Source organism: Ambystoma mexicanum, chromosome 4p, assembly GCF_040938575.1.
Source record: "Ambystoma mexicanum isolate Mex_15411 chromosome 4p, UKY_AmexF1_1, whole genome shotgun sequence".
Lineage (NCBI taxonomy): Eukaryota > Metazoa > Chordata > Amphibia > Caudata > Ambystomatidae > Ambystoma > Ambystoma mexicanum.
The window spans coordinates 609300452-609322540 of record NC_090927.1 but is presented as its reverse complement, the minus strand read 5'-3'; the positions used below and the strand labels follow the sequence as shown (position 1 = coordinate 609322540).

Here is a 22089-nt window from a genome sequence, read left to right as displayed (position 1 = left end):
TATAGATGCCATATCTTTCCCATAGTCTCGTGAGCGCCAGTTCTGTTCTACTGGAGCAGACATCGGCAGTCATTGGTGTTTCTGGGGAATACGGTTTCACAATCTTCAGCAATTTCAATGTCCTGACCCATACTTTCCGGCCAGTTGTATAAGGAAAGGTGTCCCCCCTGAACTCTCCCAGCGGACCCAGAGGATTTTCTTGAGGCGCACCGGGGCCATCAACTGACCAAGGAGGTCAGTTTCTGAGGTGGACTCGTCGGCGAGCGATTTGGCGACGAAGTTGAGCTGGGCTGCCAGGTAGTACCTCTCTAGGTCTGGTAGTTGGACTCCGCCCACCCTGTACGGTAGCATCAGTGTGCCCAGGGAGAGTTTGTGTCTGGTGTTACCCCATATTAGTTCCCTCAGTAGTGTGCCTAGCAGCCGAAAGAAGGAGGCTGGAATGTAGTAATTAATGTTTTGAAAGAAGTACAGAAAGTGGGGAAGCACTATCATTTTGGTAATGGCCACTTGGCCCATCATTGACAAAGGTAACCTGGACCAGAACTTAGTGTACTTCTTGAGCCTCTGCACCACCAGCAAGGTGTTACCCCCGTGTGTCTGTTCGGGAGTGTGCCAGATGTTGATGCCCAGATATTTAAACATGTGTGGTTCCCATCTTATCCCGACATTAGGGAGGTCTGCCCTCTTGGTCCCAACTAAGCCCGCAAGTGGGAATATACATGATTTATCCGGTTAAAGGAGATCCCAGACACTTTAGCAAAGTTCTTCAGTACTTCTAGGATTGTGGGGATGTTAAGTTGTGGGTCTCTCAGATAGAGTAAAACGTCATCTGCGTATAACGAGATCACGTGAAATGCTCCCCCCCATGTCTATCCCAGCATCAAAGAATTGTTTCCTAAAGAATATAGCCAGGGGCTCCAGCCCTAGGATGTACAGCATAGGCGACAGCGGACATCCTTGTCTGGTGCCTCTCTGTATGTCCCATAGTGCCGACACCTCCCTCCCAGTTTTAACCCTGGCCACCGGATTCCTGTACAGGATCTCAATCCAGCGGATGAAATATTCGCCTAGGCCAAATTGTTTCAAGGAGGCAAGGAGCCACTCCCAGTATATGGAGTCTAACGCCTTAATAGCATCTAGGGAGACTACTGCATATGATTCCTGAGAGCCAGCCGTTTGTGCTGTAATCGGCGTAGGTTTGCTGCAGTGTTGCGGCCTGCCACAAACCCATTCTGATCTCGGTGCACTAAGGCTTCGATAACTCTCGATAATCTGTTGGCTAATATTGTCGTAAGGATTTTTATGTCATAATTAGGGATGGCTATGGGCCTATATGATCCACACTCTGTCGCTAATTTCCCAGGTTTAAGGATGGGGATCACCAGCGTCTCTTTCATGCTCTTTGGTAATGCTCCAGATTCGAAGGATTCCCTAAAGACCTCAAATAGGGTCGGAGCAAGCTCAGCGTTATATGCCTTATAAAATTCTGGGGGCAGCCTGTCGGTCGCTGGGGTTTTGCAAGTGGTGAGTGTTTTAATCACCTCCTGTATATCTTCGACTGTCAGTTCCCCGTTAAGAATGTCTCTCTGGGCGTCGTCGAGCGTGGGAAGGCCTATTTCCTCAAGCGTGCTGTAATTATCCTCTTGGGGTACGATTGACTCGTGGGAGTAGAAGGTTTTGAATATGTCGTTGATCCCTGATTGGGTGGTGTGCACCTTGCCAGCCTGGTCTATGATTTCTACAATTGGCTGTCTTGGGTGCTCTTTTTTTACATAGCCATGAGAGCAGTCTGCGAGGTTTGTCCCCTTCTGAGTGTGCTTTAGTCGATTTGGCAATGTAGTCGAATTTGGTTAATCTGGCCCAGGCTTCCTGGCATTCCTTCTAGCTGCCGTAATTTCCAATTCCAGTTCCTTGGACTTGTCGGTCGTAACCTCCAATTGTCTTATCTTCTCCTCACCCGCCTCCAACCCTGCCTTTAGTATTTTCCCGATTCCCCCAGCACTAGCTATTACTTCTCCCCTTACCACTACCTTCAGGGTCTCCCAGATGGTACACCATTTGTCCACGCTCCCCACATTGTTATCCATGTAGTCAATTATTTTGTCCCGGAGCTCCTCCCTGAATGCTCTATCCGTTAGTGCTTCTGTTGGCATCCGCCACATCGGTATGGGCGGTCTGGGGCCCTTTCATTTCCATACTAATAGGAGTGGGGAGTGATCAGATATGGTTCTGCCCAGGTAGGAAGTGGATTCCACTTGAGGCAAGTGTGCCTTGTCGATCAGTAGATAGTCTATGCGAGTGTGTATCTCATGCAGGGATGAGTAGTAAGAGAACTCCCTACCTTTCGGATGCGGGTCTCTCCACACCTCAGACAGGTCCAAATCTTGTATGACTTTCTGCAGGGTAGAGATCAGGGGGGGGCTTGGGGGGCTGGCCAGCTGAGTTGGAGGAGCGGATCTGTCGGGCGAACTCTCGTACATAGTTGAAGTCGCCACCCCAGATGAAGAAGCAGTCTCTGTAGGGGGCCAGCTTCAGTTTCAGTTTGACGAGGTACGCAGAGGTTCCACAATTGGGGAGGTATGTGTTGATTAGGCAGATTTCACGTTGCTCGATGCTTCCTCTGAGAATGAGATATCTGCCCTCTGGGTCGGATTCCATAGTGAGGAGTTTGAGGGGTACCAAGCCGCTTATCCTTGTATGTACCCCGCGCACATACTTGGAGTATGTTGCTCCTAAGCCCTGCCCACCCCACCAGTCGGGTATTTTTGAGTCAATCTCAGCGGTAAGGTGGGTCTCCTGCAGCAAAGCGATGGAGATGTGTTTTCTTCTCAGGAAGCATCAGATTCTGTTCCTACGCATGTAGGTGCCCATCCCTCTTAAATTCCATGTGAGTACTTTTAAGTCAGCTGCCAAGGATGTTCAGCTTTACCTCTGCCTGTACGTGACTCGCCCACTGTTCACTTGTGATTGTTGCGTTGAAGACTTTGAAACAACTTGAACCTAAACTGAAAATAAAATAAACAGAACTTGTCCAACAGGACCAACTGCACCCAGCCATTGCTCTTTCGCAGCAGTGCTCGGGTGCCCCCGCTCTTTCCTGGCCCATCCGCGTAGTCTTGAGCGAGTGTGAAGCGACAGTGAAGTACTGCCGCTTGTCCGTTCGTGGTTCGAGGGACAACTTGACTGGCTCCCGCCCATAGGGCTATCCATGGCTTGGTGAGTATCATCAATTCGCCTTCGGGTGATCCTGCCTCGTAGTATCCGCATGTGTGTTACTGTCAAGATCCTGCTTGCCTGCCACCCAGCACCGCTACATGCGCCTCTTCCTTTATTTCCTTGTTTTACTGCTGCAGTTTTGGACTAATCTAATTGCATGTTCCATTCCGGATTTTGGATTAAACCAGCAGATGCATTCTGGGACATGTATGCTGTCCAAAAGGCAGAGGGCTGGAGGAGGCCTATTAAATACATTTGTTTGCAGCAAGCTACCAAGAGCTGCAGAGGGCCTGATTGCATTCACCTGTTCCAAGCTACTGCAGGCTAGGCTGCAGAAATCTGGAGAGCATTTGATTAGAAACCAATGCTGCTACTGCTGCAGGCTACTGGAGCCAGGGCTGGGCCTAATTGAACACAGCTGCCAGAGTCTGCAATCAGCTCCACCCTGCTGGCCTGCTGGCTGGGAGGGCCTTTATAAGTTCACTTTGAACGGAGGCAATTTTCAGTCAACTGCTTCCACTGGGCGTTCGTGCTTGTGCTCCTGTTACCAGTTTTCTTTGACCTTTCCTGGGAATCCTCTTTTGGCGATTTGATTCCTGTTGCTGTTTATGCTTGCAGCTCCCTCTCCAGTCTGCTGCAGCCTTCCGCCCTGCTCCTCTGGGCTCCCACCTGGCGGGTCTGCCACACTTTGCTGCCTTCCGCCCTGCTCCTCTGGGCTCCCACCTGACGGCTCTGCCGCACTCCGCTGTCTTCCGCCCTGCTCATCTGGGCTCCCGCCTGGCGGCTCTGCCATACTCCGCTGCCTACCACCCTGCTCCTCAGGCGGCTCTGCCTCACTCCACTGCCTGTCGCCCTGCTCCTCTGGGCTTCCCTACCTGGCACTCTTGCCACACACTCCTGCCTTGTGCCCTGTTCCTCTGGGCTCATTGCCTTGCTTCCTGCCTGTACCAACTTCTGATTTCCTGTCCTGTACCTGATAAATCCTTTCTACGCTGCTTTCTACTTATATACATCTTGGTCCACTGTGGTGCCTCCACTTGAATCCGTTTAACAGTGTGACCCTGGGTTGGTCTCCGTTCGGATCAGATAAGGGAAGACTTCTGTTGCCATCACCAAATCCGTTGAAGTCATACCTGTCTCAGTTTATGGTCTTTCAGTTTTACCCTTGCACTGAGTACAACAGTTTCCTCTGCACGCCTAAGTCATGACGTTGCTGTATGACTGTTAAGAGTAATCTGCTGGTACCTATCCCAAGGGCTTTCCTTAATCCGTGGAGACCCCTTATCATATTCCAGTACACCCTTATTTCTGATCAATCCATGTTGCCCAGTGTACTTGCTTGTCTTTGCATTTTCTCTGTCTCTTTATTTACAGCCTGCTCCTGCAGCCCCTGTGAATACCTGCTTCACCTTTAATCTGTTATATGCTAGCATTGTCTCCGGAATCTCCCTTAATCTACTTGCATACAGTGAGAGATAGCCTCTGCCCTGTGCTCTACGAAGTGGCGTCCTCTTTTCCAGCCATGTTGTTGTGCTCCAGCCACATGTTGACCGCCGCTGGTGATTCCAAAAGAATTGTCCTGCCTTTATGGATTATTTTAAGCCTCGAGGGGTACATCAGCATGTATTTAATGTTCAATTGTCGAAGCCGAGCCTTGATTGGAACGAAGGAGTTTGTAGCCTTTTGCACTGTAGGTGTATAATCTGGGTATATGGCTATTTTGGCATTGTTCCTCTTGATTTCTCCGCCCTCGTGTGAAAAGCGTAAGATAATTTCCCTGTCTTGGAAGTTCAGGATTCGGGCAATCATTGGGCGTGGGTGGGAGCCTTGCAGTGTTTTTTTTGTTGCAGAGATCGGTGGGCTCTCTCGACTGCGAATCCCTGCGAGAGATGGGAGGCTCCTATTTCTTGTTGTATGAGGGTCTCTATAAAGCATCCCTACCTGCTTTATAGAGACCCTCCGGAATACAGAGAAGGCGCACATTGTTATGTCTAGAGCGCCCTTCTGCGTCTTCTGCCCTTTCCTCCAGGAACTTGTTGCGCCTCTCAAGAACTAGCATTCTGCTTTGCATGTTTTTTAGCGCCTCGGTCGTCTCCTGCTGTGCCGATTCTGTGGTGGTTACTCGGTCTGCAAGGTTGCGTAAGTCTTGGCGCATCAACATCACATCCGACTTTACTTCTTCAATTTTACTGTTTATGAAGGAGCGCAGCCCGTTGATGGCCTCGACTAATTGATCGTCTGTTTGTTTCTTCTGGTACTGGTGACTCGGGGCTGGTTCCTTTGGGTTTTTGGCTCGTTTCCTTAGGTTTGGCTGCAGAGAATGACTCCATTATAGTGGACTTGGTTTCCCCTTGGAGGCCGCCATGACTGTATGCGGTGCGCTTGTAAGCCAGCGGAGTGGGGTCAAGCCTTATGCCTTCTGGGCTCCGAGTGGGGCCCCTGTCTGCGATCGCGTGCCTTCTCCAGTTATATGTGGGGGTAGATTTTATTGTGCCGGGAAGTAGGCGTTGGGCGTTTAGTAGTGTCCAAGGTGAGAGGTGGCCGGGGAACAGAAGTGGTCACGAAGGGTGTCTTCTGGCTCTGCGTATGGCACGGTTTGTTGCCGAAGTATTCACAGTGCAGCGCTGTCTCCGCCTGCCCCCCAGAGACAGGGAGCTTTATAAGACCACAGAGCCGGTCTGCTCCCAGGAGGATTGACTCTCAAGTTGATGAGGGGCCCCTGTGGAAGTCAGGTGGGCTAGTCGGTTAAAGGTGGCTTGTCCCTCTCCACATGTTCGTGGGTTGGCTTCTGGGGTAGAAGCGGGTGCTATGGTTTTGCGGCTTAATTTGTGTATGGTGGAGCTAGGCGTACCCCGGGCCCAGCCCGTGTTAGTGGCTACACCCTTAGTTCGATTCAGGCAGTTTAAATTCCTTCTTACACTTTGCAAAGGTCAAGGGGCCCTCATCATGCAGTTCCCGCATTCGCAGGAGTTCATCTGAGGTCCACAGCCGAAAGGGTCCAGCTTGTAGGCCAGCGGTGAAAGCCGGGTTTTGGGTAATAGGCGAGAGTGGGCCTAGGCCCGATTTTAAATCCCTTCTGGGCACAGGCTTTCTCCCAGTTCCGGAGTGTTGCTAGAGTAGAAGTCAGCATGGTCCCTTGTTGTCGACACGCTTCCCTGGGGAGGAACGGCAGGTGACTCGGGGCAAGCGTATTGTTCAATGTCCCACCATTTGGGTGCTTCATGTGTCTCTGCCCATCCCAGCATTATGGCTATTTGGACTGCACAGTAGTATCTTGGTAACAAGGGTAGGCCTAGGCCGCCTAGCATTTTCCCTTTTGTGAGGAGCTTGCGAGGGAATCTTGTTTTTTTGCACTGCCAAATGAATTGCCCCACTGCCTTCTGTAGGTCAAGTAATTCCCTTTCGGGGATTTACACTGGTATGGTGTGGGTTTAGGGAGGAGAGTCATTTTGACGGTGCAAATACACCCTAGCCACGAGATTTCCTGGGAGTCCCATCTTTAGAGCCATTCCTTGGCTTCCTTCCAGAGGCCAGGGATGTTCCCCCCCCTTCAGCAACCCGGAGTAGGTGTGGGTTAGGTGCACTCCCAGATAGAAGTCTGTATTTGTCCATCGGAAGGGGAATCTTTCCCGTAGGGTTGCTAGGGCTGTTGGTGTTTCCGTCAGGCCCTTGCCTATAGATTTCCATAGATTGATTGCAAATCCCGAAACTGCCGTGAACTGGGCCAGCAGGTCTACCAGGGCCGGAAGAAGGGTAAATGAAATTCTTAAGAATCAGAGGACGTCATCGGCATGCAATGCCATTTTGTGACAATTTCCCCCAAGTTGAAGCCCTGGATGTCTGGATGGGGACGGACTCTCTGAGCCAGGGGCTCCATAACCAAGGCAAATACTAGAGGGGATGGAGGGCACCCATGTCTAGTCCCCTTCCCCATGAAGCGGGTGGTTGGGATCCGAAAGTTAGAGTATCAGCTGTGATACCTCCCAGTGTGATATACCAGTATGCATGGATTGTCTTTGTCACTTATCTTGATCTCCTTGGGCCCGTTCAGCATCTTGTTCCGGGCAGCCCTGTAGGTCCAGCCAAGCGGCAGCCTCCTCTGGGGTATCAAAGAAGAACATTCAACCCTTGTGTAACACCTTCAATATTGCAGGGTACAGAAGCATATATTTGATGCCAGCCGTGCGCAGCCTTCTCTTCACCACTACATAGCTATACCTCTGCCTCTGGACCAGCATTGTATAATCAGGATAGGCTGTGATGGTAGCCGAGGCTCTATCTATCGTTCCCCCCCCCCCTTTCCTGAAATACTCAAATCTTTTCAAGATCTTTATAATTCAAAATCTTGGCAATGATTGCGCGGGGAGGGGCTCCAGGCTTCGGTTTCCTCGTGAGGGCTCTGTGTGCTCGCTCCACTGTGAATCCTTGTGAGAGTTTGTCCGCTCCTATTTCCTGCAGGATCATATTCTCCACATAGTCTGTAGGATCCTGGCCTTCTGGCAGACCAACCACTCGAATGTTGTTCCTTCTCGCTCTCCCTTCCGCCTCCTCCGCACGATTCTCCAGGTTAGCCACTTGCTGTTTTAGTATGTGGACTTCCTTTGCATTATCGGTACTGGTGGTCGTGTTAGTTTGGACCGCACTTTCCAAGCTGCTCGTTCTGTCTGCCAGCGCCCTGACATCTTGTCGCAGCAAGTTGACATCTATCCCCACCGCGTCTATCTTAGCCTCCAAGGAAGTCCTTAAGTCCGCCATTGCTATCCCCCAAGAATCTCTTAGTTCCGTTATGGCTGCCAATATCTGGTGGTTTTCAGTCCCAGGGGAGCTTCCCGTGAACCCACTTGCGCCCGCCAGCGCCGACGCAGCTGGAGACTGCTCTGTCTTGGCAAACGCCTGCATCGTAGGTTGCTTGCTCCTGCCTTCGATCACTCTCCCCGTCATCTTGTAATCCAGGGCACACACACCGCTCCGTCCGTGGCACAGGAATTCTGTTGCTCTGTTTTGCCGTGTTGTCTGCAGGTTACTACTGGTTCTGGTTTTTATTGCGGGGTGCCCACATGGATTCCTGCGCGCTGAGCAATGCGCTCGAATGGGTTGTCCTCCCGTGTACCAGTTGGCCCATCCACCACACAGCGCAATTCCATGCTTTGCGCTATCCAGCATCCGCTCTCAAGGCACAGCCCTTGTGGTTTACGGGCTACCTGCCTTCCCCCGGCGCCTCGGGTCTCGTGTGGCGCAGAAGACACGCAGTCGTGCCCCAGACAGTGCAGGAAGGCCTCCTCTCTTCCTCTGCCTCCCACACCTTCATCCAGCGAGCACAGTGGCGCAATCCACCCATTTCAGGCACTCCATTGGGCACCTCTCATGTCCGGTTGCTGCTGCAGTTAATGTCGGACCCCAGTCTCCAGGTCCCCACCGTGTCTATTCCAAGGAGAATTCCCTTTATTTGTCAGCAGCGCCTCGTTCCATGTGTCTCACTTCAGCTTGCCTGTCATGAGAGAGTAACATCCGGCAAGCAATGCCGGTCTCACTTTCCGTTCAGTTCAAATTCTGCCCATTATTAAAGGCAGCAAGCACCTGTACCTCGCTCTCACAGGCACGGGGGCTTTCCCTGTGTAATGGTGGGACTTCGTCTCGGGACGGCGATGGTAGCCCCTCCCTTCATCCGCCGCACATAACCGACAAAGGAAATGTCATTCGAGGAGCCGCACAGCTCCTTTTATTTCTGGTATTCTATTGCTCAGGGACTCAATGGACTCTGCGAGTCCTGTACACGCGGGTATTCTTACATGTGTTCATGAAGCGCCCGCCGTCCACGCACGGGACCTCCGCTTCTGCCGTTCACAACACTCGACAGCTGCTCGCCGCCCGGGTCATCAGCTGTACCTCCGCTCCCACTGCGCGGCCCCCGCGCATGCAATCCGCAAGCCCTTGCGGGTGGCAGAAAGCCGCTCGCACAACAATCCATGCTGTGGGGGGGGGGCGCGCAGGCTCCAGTCACCGGCCCCCCATCTTCTCCGCATACGGCCACCGCGGCCACAGCCTGTGCTAACCCGCACCTTCAGTCTTCTCACGGCAGCGCAACCTAGTATCAAGTCGCCGCTGCACGTTCCATCGGCAGGGGTTCCAATCGAACTCCAGGCAACAGTGTATTCTCATACACGCCACACTTCAGTTTATTTTGCTGATCCTGTGTTCGCGGCCGCTCGCCCATTGTTGGCTGCCATCTTAGATACTTTGTCTCAGGGCCGCCGAAAGTTCCGATGTCAGTTTCACTGTTGCTGCTCACACGATCTGCTCAATATTTTCAGTAGTGGCAGGGCATCCATTCACACGCCCGTGTTTCCATTATTGGAATAGATTGTCCATTTCTAGCATGTGCAATATCGGATCAATGACGGATCTCCGGAGCAGCTCCCAGCAGGCACGTCTTGCTACATGGCCAGTTAGCCACGCCCCCAGAAGCGCAAATAAAGTTGACCACACACCACGCCAACTTCCGTATTTGCATGCAAGCAATTAGAGTGCTGTGGTCAGAGCACCCTGTCACACCCCTCGGTCGCAACCTCACCTGCACCACCCCAGGTACCACTGCGCCCAGAAGGATATGAGAGTGTCGGAGTGGGACGCCTTGAAGCTGTGCCCAAAGTAGGAAAGACCAGCTACCAAAACGCACGTGATCCAGCCCTCCAAGCATTTAACTGCAATATTATTTGATATGTCTAGCTAGACTACCTGCCTTAAACACTATACTGTATTGTATGTGCACAAATGTATTTCAGTAGAACCCACACCACAGCACCACCTCACCAGTGCACCCCACCCAACCTCACCTGCTCCTCCCTCTTTTATCATCACACTCACCCTCTAGGCTACCAACAGTATGCCCCCCTCACCTACTGACCACTCCCCGCCACCTGACCCCCATCTCACTACACTCCAATCCAGCAACTATTTCCACAACCCCAAACTGACTGGACAAGCACACCTCCAACATAGGCTCTGGCACCTCAGAACTCGCACCAAGCCTCACAGCACCCACCGCAGCTCCCCACCTACCACACACTTCAGGAACAACAGAACTCCCGCACACCCACACCACGCACTTACACACACCGCTCTCTACAACTCACACACACATCCCTCCAACACTCCACTCCCAACCCATACCGTTCACCACCACACACTCTCAATACCCCCTGCACCGCCACCTCCAGCACCCACAAACAACTTCCGCTGACACCCGCTCACTATGACCTCAAATGCGCTCTCATCAACGCCTGTTCCATCCCTGCACATGCCATTGAAATCAATGACCTTATCACCTCCAACAAATTGGACTTACTAGCCATAACCGAAACCTGGCTCCATGAAGCCTCCAGCCCCGCCATCTCCCTCGCTCTCCCCCCAGGATACACCATCCTGAGGCAGGACCGCAAAACCACTAAAGGCGGAGGCGTAGCCATTACCCACAAAAACACCCTCTCCATTAGAACTGGTAACCATCAATGGGAAAACCATGTGTTAGGGAGAATTCTCTGTTTAGAATGAATTTCCTAACCTAGTGAGTCCCCCAGCAGCTTTGCTGGATTTTTGGGGTTTATTTTTTTCTCCTGCCAAGAGTGAGACTCTTTTACCCTCACTCCTGGGCATGATTTGAGTGTGTTTCTTTGAATAATCTAGATGTGTTTAATGGGCTATGGGGTCCTTTTACTCCATAGGGCTTCATGTGTTTGTGATGTGTGTTACACAGCACCCTCAGTGCAGTAACACAGGGGTGTCATAGTGACCCCCCAGTATAGACTCCATACCCTGGGACTGACTACTGTCTCCCAGGGCATGTAAAGTCACCATTGACTTTACTAATCTTAAATTCTGAACAGAACCAGTACAAACCATCATATTGTGGACGTACTGGCTGGGGCAATTCGATTGCCCCAGGGTCTGTTAGTCGAGGGGGAACGTCTCCGTCCCCCCTGATCGAGTTTTGGCTGGTGGCAGTGAATACTACTTTTTATATTTAACCACGAATATTTTCCTATGGGATTTCCCATTGTTTTAGGCTACTATCTTTATTTAATTATTTACGGTAGCCTCGAACATACCGCCGGTTTATTTAATTAATATTAATTCTCTGGTTGGTATTTTTTGCCAAAACTTGATTCTAAAATGGCGTTTGTGTACTCTTCTGTGACTCCAACCCAAGTCGAGCCCTTTGTTCCACTTTTTGGCAGGCTTCTCCACAGAAGCCCTCCAAAGTGGTGCCACTCTGTCTGGGGTACTTAGGAGGGGTGGAGGGGTATTTAGGCACCCTGGACTGAGTTGCCTAGGCAACTCAAGTCACACTCCATCCTGATTGGCCCAAGTGGTGAGCGGCTCACCACTTAGCATGTTTGAGTGACAGCTAGGCTGAGTGAATGGGGGTTTGCAGCTTAAAAGCAGGGCTTTGGGGACTGGAACTTCAGAAGTCCCCACAGGACCTAAGAATCCGACGAGGGAGAAGCTGAGCCGACCTGCCACGACACCACCACCGGTGGAGCCCTGCTGGACCGTCTCATCACTTTTCCCAACGACAGAGGAGATCTCCCGCCGGAGAGTCTTCTTCCTTTGACTGGTGGGGATAACCAGTTTTACCGTCTTTTCGCCTTCCCGACGTACCTCGTGGCCGCCTTGCCTGTGCCAAGCACCCCGGCAACCGGGATACCACGTTTTACCACGACCGCGAAACAAAGGTACCACCTTAAACGGAAAACTCTGCGGCTGGTTTCTTCCCTGGTAGAGCAGCGACCTTCATCTTTCCTCCAAGTCGAGATCTTCTCTTCCCCTGGACGTCGACGCAACTTGCACCCACTACCAGGAACAACTGCCACAGCTGACGGATCCTTCCCACTTAAGGTACCGTGTCCCGGCTGGCTTCCCTTGCTACCGACTGTACGGGGTAGACTTAGTCCCCGGCTTTCGAACCTGGGTTAGCCTGGGACACCCTGGCTAAACTTTCCTAAGCCCCTCTAAACTCTTTTTGAACTCTCTGCAAGACTTTCTAAGCCTAAAGTAACTGTGTGATCTTGGGCGCATTTGTGCTCTGCTCTCTCTAAGAGTGGGCCCAGCCTGTGGACTTTGGTTCACCAGTGACTTTTGCTCTTCTGCCTTGCTAACAGTGTTCCTGAACCTTAGAGTGGTGTACGTTTCCATATTCTGCCTTTTTCCCTCCCTTTCTCCCAAACTTATTGGAGTGCCATCTAGTTGAGCGCTCACCTCTGTATGAAAATAAGTGGTGTTTTACAGTGACTTATCTGATGAGGAAAAAGGGGTGTATATATTACAATAGTGACTGTGTTTAGAATATTTTACAACAAGAGTGCTGGAGTGTTTCAAACAGTGTGTTTTTAAATAAATAAATATATACTTTGATACCAAAGCTCTGGTCAGTGTTTGCGTGTATTGTTGTATCTGAGTGCCTATTGTGTATACTTTGCATACTGCCTAACTCTTCTTGAGGGAAGTCTGACTGCTCAGCCACAGCTACCAGGTAAATCTGGGTGGTACAGACTGCTACCAAGTGGGTTTACTGCCAACACCTGTAGTCTTAAATCTTTTGCAGTGGTCCCTAAGGGAACTGCACAGGTTTCTGCCTAGCACCATGCTGACCTCCTCACAGCCAAACTTGCACTCTCTCCCAATTGTACCATAAACCTTATAATCACTTACAGGCCACCAGGTTCTCACTCTGACTACCAAAAGAAACTCCTGCAAATCATAGGCAACAACCTCAAGAGCTCAACTAAATCCATCTTACTCGGTGACCTTAACTTAGGTCTACTCGACCCTAAGGATAAAGCAGCCGCATCCCTGGCCAAAGAACTCACCCACCTAGGGTTCGAACATAAAATCTCAGCCCCCACGCACTGTAAAAGCAGAACCATTGACTGGATCGCCGACCATAACTGCTCATCTTCCATCACCGACATCTTAGCCCTCCCTTGGACTGATCACCACTATATACAATTCTCTATTCCCACCTCTGCCACCCACAAGACCCTCACTCATGCCCCACCAGCTAAAGTTAGAAGTTCAAAAAAACTCACCAAAACCAACCTTGCCCCTTTTCTCAATATCCCCGAACTTAAACCTCCATTCAGCAATGACCCTACCTCTCTTGCCAACATCTATGCCCATGTCCTCACCCAAGCCATTGAAGCTATAGCACCTCTAGAAGAAAAAAAATCTATTCACTCCAACTCTTGGTTCTCAGAAGAACTATTGGCCCTCCGTACTAAGAAACGTAAAGCCCTCACCAAGTGGCAATCTGCGTCCAACCAATCCTCCCTCAGCGAATTCAAAAGCCATCTTTAAAGCCAAATCAGAATCTTATAATCAAAGAATCTCTAACGCCAGCTCTAAATCCAGAGAAATCTTCTCCATCTTCAAAAAGCTCATCTATTTCCAGCCCAGATGAAATCATTAAGAGCGAAGCCTGGTGCTCCAGCATTCAGACTGCCCTCCTCACCAAAGTTAAAACACTCCAAGACAAAATAGCATCTCAGCGCAAGGCCCTCCCCAATAAACGCACCCCTCCCACACAATCCTCGCCTTCAAACACCCCTCTTCACTTTTAGAGACGTCACGGAGATGGAAGTCACTGACCTGCTCAAAAAAATCAAACCCTCCACATGCAAAGGAGACATATGCCCTTCTACCATCATCAAAGAATGCGCAGACTCACTGGTTCCAATCATTACTGCATTCATGAACTCCTCATTCTCAACAGGCATCGTACCACAAAGCCTAAAAGAGGCCTGGGTTCGTCCACTACTAAAAAAGCCCTCCCTTGACCCCTCATCACCCAATAATTACCGCCCTATCACTACTGTCCCCTTCCTCCTCAAAATCTTAGACAAAGCCACCCATAATCCGATCCAACAATTTCTGGAAACCAACGCCATCCTTGGCAGAAGACAATCCGGCTTCTGCAAGGGTCATGGCACAGAAACCGCCCTTTTAGACTTTGGCAGAAGACAATCCGGCTTCCGCAAGGGTCATGGCACAGAAACCGCCCTTTTAGACTTTGGCAGAAGACAATCCGGCTTCCGCAAGGGTCATGGCACAGAAACCGCCCTTTTAGACTTAAAGAACCAAATCACCAAAATAATGGACAATGACAAATCCGCACTACTGCTCCTCCTCGATCTCTCCGCCGCGTTTGATATGTGTATGTATCCGTCCACCATCTATCGAACTTTGTACGCATGCTCTTCGTGTATGAGAATGTGTGCTTGTGTAATGCGGTGCAGTGTACTTCATGACCATAACGCTGCTATGTCATGGTGTCACTAGTGAAGTCAGCACAGTGGCTTCTTGGTGCATAATCGATGCAGTCCATTATAGTGTTTGGGTCCGCGATCTCCATTGGGTTCTCTGGATCTGCACTGGATAAGATTGGAATGGCTGTCTGAGGGGATCCCTTCCCGCATACGTGTCAGCCAGTGGTGCACTTGGGGTTTGTCCGCAAAAGAATGAGTGACTTCGAATGTTCCTGGCTCTTCGGCCTGTCATGTTCATGGGGGGTGAGGACGGGCATTCCTGGGACCCTCTCTTCACCACGTATAATCTTCGGTGTGTGTATCTGCTCACTTGGAAAGCCATGCAGTAACACGATTCTTTACTTCAAATCACACTACAGCATTTGCAGTATTTGTGTTCTGTTTACCTAGATAGGAATCTGGTGTGCTTGCTTTAGTGTCTGTGAGAAATGTGATGGACTCATTGATGTTTCCACTCCTGTGACCTCCTGCGATGTGGGCAGGTGACTGCTACCTGACCTGACGCGACGCTGGGGACAGCTGTCTGAAGGAGGATCACATGGGGTTGGGGGGTGGAGACCACCTCGAAGGAGATATCCAGACTCCATCAGGTGAGACGCGGTGTCCCCCTTCTCCCTTACAGCTAGATTCTCCCATTTGCAACACTCTTAATGGCCCATTGTGGTGTCTTCCTTCTTCCATCCATGTAGAGTATTGGAAAGCTTTGGTCACATCCCAAATATCAACACTTAACTTACCAGCCTTGTAAAATTATGCAAGGCACTTTTCACGGCTTCATACTCTTCCAAACATATTTTGTCTTTAAAACGTATTGCAAACATTTATACAGTATTCTCAAAAGGGGGCTACTGTTCCAACAATCCCCACAGAACTAGGAAGAGGAGAGGAGTAATGATGATCCCTTCCTGCTGTCAGCAGTCTAGTCCTTCCCAGAATCCTATTGGATAGAGCCAATATAAAATGGAGAAAAGACAAAGGAAGTGAGAGAGGTCCCCGTAGGACCTGGCTGCAGCAAGCCGCTGATGGAGAAGGAAGGGCTGAAAACTGCAGTGCTAAGAGAAGAAAGGGGGAACCCTTGCCTCCCAACTTCCTGTGGAGAGCTGGAAAGCACTGGAGGTGTCATGAAAGCGGGTCAGCCCCCTCCAGGAGGAAGGGGAACCCCTGGGAAACGGCAGAGTGCCCCAGCCTAGAAGAGACTGCAGTATCCGTCACTGAGGGGTGTTACGCTCACCTGGTCTCTGCGGTGGCGTCTGATGCTGTTGGTCCTCTTCGGGGTGGTGGACAACCTTCCGCTGGTCCACTGGTCAAGGTAGCTCAGGACAGGTTCCCTGGGGACTGCTCCTATGTAGACAAGGAGATGGTGATGAGATGAGGGCGGCCCTGGGGTTGTTACACCCCCTCCCTTCCGCTTCCAGTTCATACCCCTCGTGAGTGGCTATGCCGGGCAGCTCACCTGGTATTTAGAAATGATGAGCTCTCCGTCCTGCTGTTCTTGCAGGGGCGCAGTTCTTCTTTGGGCCAGTTACTTCACTGATCCCTGGTGAGTATTAACCCAGGCCTGCTGTGGTGTAGTCCTGTCAGTTGCTGCTCTTTCCCTTTTGCACAGTTCGTTAAACTGTCTTTGTCCCTTCAATGCTCTCCTTGTTGTTCGTTCTGTATGTGATCTGTATTTTGTCTTATTCCGTGTTGTTCGTTCTGATTTTGATTGTCCGTGTATAATGTTGATCCGTGACCCGTATTGTTTGTCTTATTAGGTGTTCGTTCTGGTATTTATTGTCGGTGTATAATGTTGTTCCTTTCTTTCCCCAGGTGCTGATGCGACTCTGAATTTGCAGTAAGGAATGCAGGAGCACGTCGCGGTTAGCAGAGGCGGATCCGCGATACACAGAAGTGAATCCGCGGTATGCAGAATGAAGCGAGAAGCAGGTATGTAAAGTTGTAAGCGCACACGCGAGTGACTGGGCGGCAGCGCGTGCCTTCGAGATGCTAACCTTTTTCCCTTCTTCTCTTTACAGCGGTCTCGATGAGGCTTTGGCTCCAAGGGTAAGTGTCTGGGAGGTCTCCGCTGCTCCAGGCAAAGTCGGCTGCGAGTCCGTGGAGTGAGTGTTGCTGTAGACAGGATTGCGGTGAGCGTTATGTTGCTGCAGCAAAATAACGAAGCACGGCTCAGTGTGAGGGTGGGGTTTACATAGCCCTGGGCTGTTTAGCCACCCCCTCAAGCAGTCTGGTTGGGCACGCCCTGCCACACCTAATTCCAGATGCACGTGCAGTATGGGGCTGGAAGTTAGATGGTTTCAACGCTCCCCATGGTTTAGTCTTTCTCATGAGCCTGGCGCCCCAGAGGCGCCAGGCTAAAACCCACCAGGCTCCTTGGTGCATCCCACGAGGAATTTGGGTGTGCCCAAAGGAGCTCCCCACACAGCAGCTGATGGGCAACTGTGCCCTTAACTGGGTGGCCATGACAGCACTTCCCCTCAAGGCCCCTCTTAAGGGTGGTCCTTCTTCTGGTCCCGGTTTGGTTGGATGGTTGCGGTGGAACCGCTTGACTAGCCGCAGAGCGTGGATGTGATTGCTAGGTTCCCAGGTTCTGTCTTGAGGTCCGTACCCCTTCCAATCCACAAGGTAAAACAATCTGGACCGGACGAGTTTGGAATCGAGGATCAAATTCTGGTTCATCATTTACGACCACTGGACTTAGTGGTGTATCGATCTGTTGTACCGATTTCAGAAGGGAAACGTGGAACACTGGGTGGATCCGCATATTGGATGGCAGGTCTAGTTTCATGGCTACAGGGTTGACCACGGTTTTGATGGTGTATGGGCCTAAATACCTTGGGCAGAGTGTTCGGGGTCCTTTCATAGGGAGGTATTTGGATGCCAACCATACCGCATCCCCCACCTTATATGTAAGTACCTCCTTTCGGTGTTGGTCCGCAAATTTCTTTTGCCTGTCTTTGGCTTTCACTAGGTGTTCAGTGGCTTCCTTGAGAATCTGGATGATGGTAGTGTGAAGAGTAGGTACTGCTGGCATCTCTAATGCCTCCAGTGGATCAAAGACCGATGTGCGTGGGTGTCGTCTGTATACCACGTAGAAGGGACTCTGTCCGGTGCTGGTATGGATGGAGTTGTTCTATGCGTATTCAGCTAACCATAGCACATCTTTCCAGGTGTCTTCGGTTTGGGGCAGCATGCATCTCAAGTATTGCTCCAGTGTTTGGTTGGTTCGTTCAGTTTTCCTGTCAGTTTGGGGATGGTGGCTTGTGGATAGTCGTAGGTCGATTTTAGCGAGTTTGCAACTTCTTTTCCAAAATTTGGAGACAAACTGGCTCCCTTGATCTGATACCAGGGCTGAAGGGAATCCATGCAATCGGATGATCTGTTCCAGGAATGGGCCATCTTTGAGAACAGGTCTACTACCACCAGCATGGTATTGTAGCCCCTGCAAGAGGGAAGATCTGTGATAAAGTCCAATGATAGTGTGTGCCATGTTGTAGGTGGTAACGCTAAAGGATGTAAGAGACCCGCAGGTTTTTGTTTTTGAGATTTGTTCTGCGCACAGACTCCACAGGTTGAGATAAACCAGAGGATGTCACTTCACTAAGTCGGCCACCAATATCCCTTTTTAATCTTTGCCTGGGTCTTAGATATGCCCGGATGTCCTTCCACAAGGGAGTCGTAGCTGGTAATTATCTGGGTCTGCAGATCCTTGTTTGGGATGTAGAGGCGCTGTTGGTAATATGGTAGTCCATCAGTAACGGTGTAATGCTTCCCTTTTGCTACCCGTTCTTGTTGTGTCTTCTTGCTCATACAACCTCAAAGTTTGGTCTTCAGATTGTCCTAGTCTGAGGGTACTGTAAGAGTGCCTAAAATCTTTTCCTCCGGGATGATAGCCAGTGGATCCTGTGTAGAATATGCGGCTTCGCCCTCTCCCCTGCGAGATAAGGCGTCCTCCTTGCCATTACGCACTCCCGGTCTGCACGTAATCGTATTTGGCGAAGAAGAGCGCCCACCTGAATTGACGGGAAGATTGCGCCTTGGCCGTTTTTAGGTACTGTAGATTGCGATTATTCGTTATCATGGTGACCGTGTGTCGGGCTCCTAGGAGGTAGCGTCTCCAAGCTTTGAATGCTGCCTTGATTGCCAACAGTTCTTTATCTGTAATTGAGTATTTCAATTCAGTTGGAGTGAACTTGCGCAACCAGAATGCTACCGGGTGCAATTGTCCTGTGTCAGGGTTCCGTTGAGAGAGGACTGTTGCCATCGCGATGTTGGAGGCATCGTTTTCGACCACATATGGGAGGTCTGGCCGAGGGTGCTGCAGAATAGGAGCCATGGTGAATTCTTTTTTAAGCTTCTGAAAGGCTTCTTCCGCTTCTGCGGACCAGCTGAATGGCTTGTTTCTTCATAATAAGGAGGTGATTGAATGGATGATTTGGGAGAATCCTGGGATGAAACGACAGTAGAAGTTAGCGAATCCGAGCACGCTCTGGACACCTTTACGGATGTTGGTGAGGGCAGATTGAGGATGGCGTCTACCTTGCGTGTGTCCCTCCGAACTCCACGTGGGGTGAGGATGAAGCCTAAGAACTCGACCTCCGTTACATGGAAAAAACATTTTTGTAGTTTGGCATGTAACCTGTGCTGTTGAAGTTTTTCCAAAACGGCACGAGCATGGCTAACATGGTCCTATTCCTTGGCCAAGTATATCACGATATCGTCAATATACACTAGTGCGCAGATGTCAGGCAGTTCCCTAGGCACGTCGTTCATGAAGAACTGGAACGCCGCAGGGGCGTTACAAAGCCCAAAGGGCGTGACCTGTTATTCAAAGAGACCATACTTCGTGCGAAAGGGGGGTCTTCCACTCATCCCCCCTTTTTTACTCTTACTAGGTGGTAAGCCCCCCTCCGGTCCAATTTTGTGTAAATCTGCGCATCCTTAACCTGGTCTAAGAGTTCAGGTAGAACTGGTAGAGGGTATCATTTTTTTTTTACTGTTATTTGGTTGAGGGAGCGATAGTCGATGCAAGTCCTCAGATCCCCCCTCCTTCTTGGGCACGAAGAAGAGGGGCGAGGCTGCGGGTGACTTGGATGGGCGAATAAAGCAGTTTGCCAGGTACTGGTCAAGGTATGTCCGCAAATGGAGGTTCTCTTGCTCGGTCAGGGCATAAATCCGAGTCCAGGGGATCTGGGCTACGGGTACGAGGTCTATTTGGCAGTCGTATGGCCTGTGTGGAGGCAGTGTATTAGCCGGTTCTTTCTGGAAGACGTCTAGGTAGTCGATGTATTCTGGGGGCAGTGAGCCTGTTGGGCCCAACATGGTCCCTTCCTTCAGTGTTGTTTTCCCCTGTCCTCAGAGAGAGATCCCATGTTGTAGCAGGTGACGGCACAGTCCTTGGAGAAGGCCCGAACTCTAGTACGCCAGTCGATTCGAGGATTGTGGGCCTCCAACCAGGGCATCCCCAAGATCATCTGGAACTGAGGGGCCCGATGAGATCAAAGATAATGTCTTCCCGGTGGCCATCCTGACACAGAAGCGTGATTGTTTCGGTGTAATGCGTTACCGGACCTGAGGATAGCTGCGAGCCATCCACTGCTGTGACATTTTCCGATGCCAGCTTCTGACGCAGGGGAAGGCCTATCCTGCTTGCCAGGTCTTGATCAATATAGTTGCCAACAGCTCCACTGTCCATGCCTCTAGGGCATGCAGCTTAAACGGTTGTTTGTGGTTGTGCAAGATCACCGGAATGACCAGGTGTGAGGTCTGTAGTGGTTCCTTCTCACGGCTCGACAAGCGGACCCCTACGCTTGCCAGGAGTTGTAGTTTTCCGACTCCGGTCCTGTTTCTTCCCTGTCTGTGGCTCCTACGGTTTTCCTAGGCAGTTTCACCGGACATTCTCAGAGGAAATGGCCCGCCTTGCCACAATACAAACAGAGTTGCTGCTGTCTTTTCTTTTCCCTCTCTGCCTTGGTCAGTGGACTTCTCAACCCCCCTATCTGCATGGGTTCGGGGTGGTCAAGCTGTTGGTTGGTGCCTCCCGGGTCAGTACATAGACTGGTCGCCCTTCGGACCGTGCTCGATCAGTCTTCCTATCTTGCAGTCTGTGATCTAACTGCACGGCCAAATCGACGTACTATGCACATCCTTCTGGTGGGTTTACTACCTGGGCCAACACGTTGTTTAACTCCCCTTGCAGGCCCTGGTAAAACTGTTTTGTCCTTTTCCCCTCGGGCCAATCGGTCATGGCCACCAATCTGTTGAAGGCAGCTATGTATGTTAGGAGGTCCTGGTTGCGCTGCCGGAGTGATAACGGTTCGTTGTCTAGGGCCTGCCCTTCGGTGTGACGAGCAAATAACTTCTCCAGTTCACGCTGAAATCCCCCGAAGTCCCGAAGCAGTGGGTCGTCCCGGTTCACTAATTGTATGGACCAGTCAGCAGCACTACCACCCAGGTACGAGAGCACGAACGCCACCCTGGCCTGGTCGTTGGGGAATGCCCCTGGTCTGCACAGGAAGTGCAAGCAGCATTGGTTCATGAATACGGCATATTTGTTGGGATCACCTGTGTAGCGTTCGGGTGGTGCTAGTGGGACAGCCCCTGGCAGGACCACCTGTCCTGGCGTGGGTTGTGTTGCCGTAGTGGGTGAAGTCGTTCCGGGTAGCGGGGCCTGGCCGGCATGGGCTTGGAGTACTTGTCTCGCCAGATCGTCAGTGCGATCCCTGTTCACGATCAGCTCTCTCCTTGGGGCATTGGTTTCCTGTCGGGCGGCATGCACCTCGCCTCATAACTCCCCCAGCAACTGGACTAACTGATCCGTGTCCGAGGTTTCCATAACACCCACGCAGAGGTTTGTAGGGGGTTTTGCATTCTGTTAGGCTCACCTGGTCTCTGCGGGGGCATCTGACGCTGTTGGTACTCTTCGGGGTGGTGGACAACATTCCCCTGGTCCACTGGTCGGGGTAGCTCAGGACAGGTTCCCTGGGGACTATTCCTATGTAGATGGGGAGATGGTGATGAGTTGAGGGCGGCACTGGGGTTGTGTTACACCCCCCTCCCATCCCCTTCCAATTCTTACCCCTTGTGAGTGGCTATGCCGGGCGGCTCACCTGGTATTTAGAAATGATGAGCTCTCCGTCCTGCTGGTCTTGCAGGGACGCAGTTCTTCTTTGGGCCAGTTACTTCACTGATCCCTGGTGAGGACTAACCCAGGCCTGCTGTGGTGTTGTCCTATCGGTGTCCAGGCATTGCTTCGAATATATAGTTTCGAATGGCAAAGTTTCGAAAAAAAAAATGCATCGAAAAAATGCATTTGTTTTGTAGGTAAAGGTTTTTTTGTTTTTTACTATAATGGGTTTTAAGGGGTAAAAAAACAAGGGTTAGGGGGGACCCCCCATAAAACATTTTTTTTTTAAAATGCATTTTTTTCCAAACTTTGCCATTCGAAACTTTGCCATTCGTAACAATCAGTAGGAACCGTCCTGTCAGTTGCTGCTCTTTCCCTTTTCTGCAGTTCGTTAAACTGTCTCTGCCCCTTCATTGCTCTCCTTCTCTT

At 50.9% G+C, this 22089-nt stretch overlaps 1 protein-coding gene across 3 annotated transcripts in view; it reads left to right on the top strand.

Annotated features, from left to right (window-relative positions):
- The window catches only part of RAB23 (RAB23, member RAS oncogene family), a 318320-nt gene that overhangs the window by 10425 nt on the left and 285806 nt on the right, over positions 1-22089 (top strand). The window contains exon 1 of one of the 3 annotated variants that reach the window (XM_069606184.1): positions 3197-3216. The exons of the other annotated variants lie outside the window; for them this stretch is intronic. The gene's annotated coding sequence lies outside the window, so the exon portion shown is untranslated. Of the gene's footprint in view, positions 1-3196; positions 3217-22089 lie in introns of those variants that run through there. 3 annotated transcript variants of the gene reach the window in all.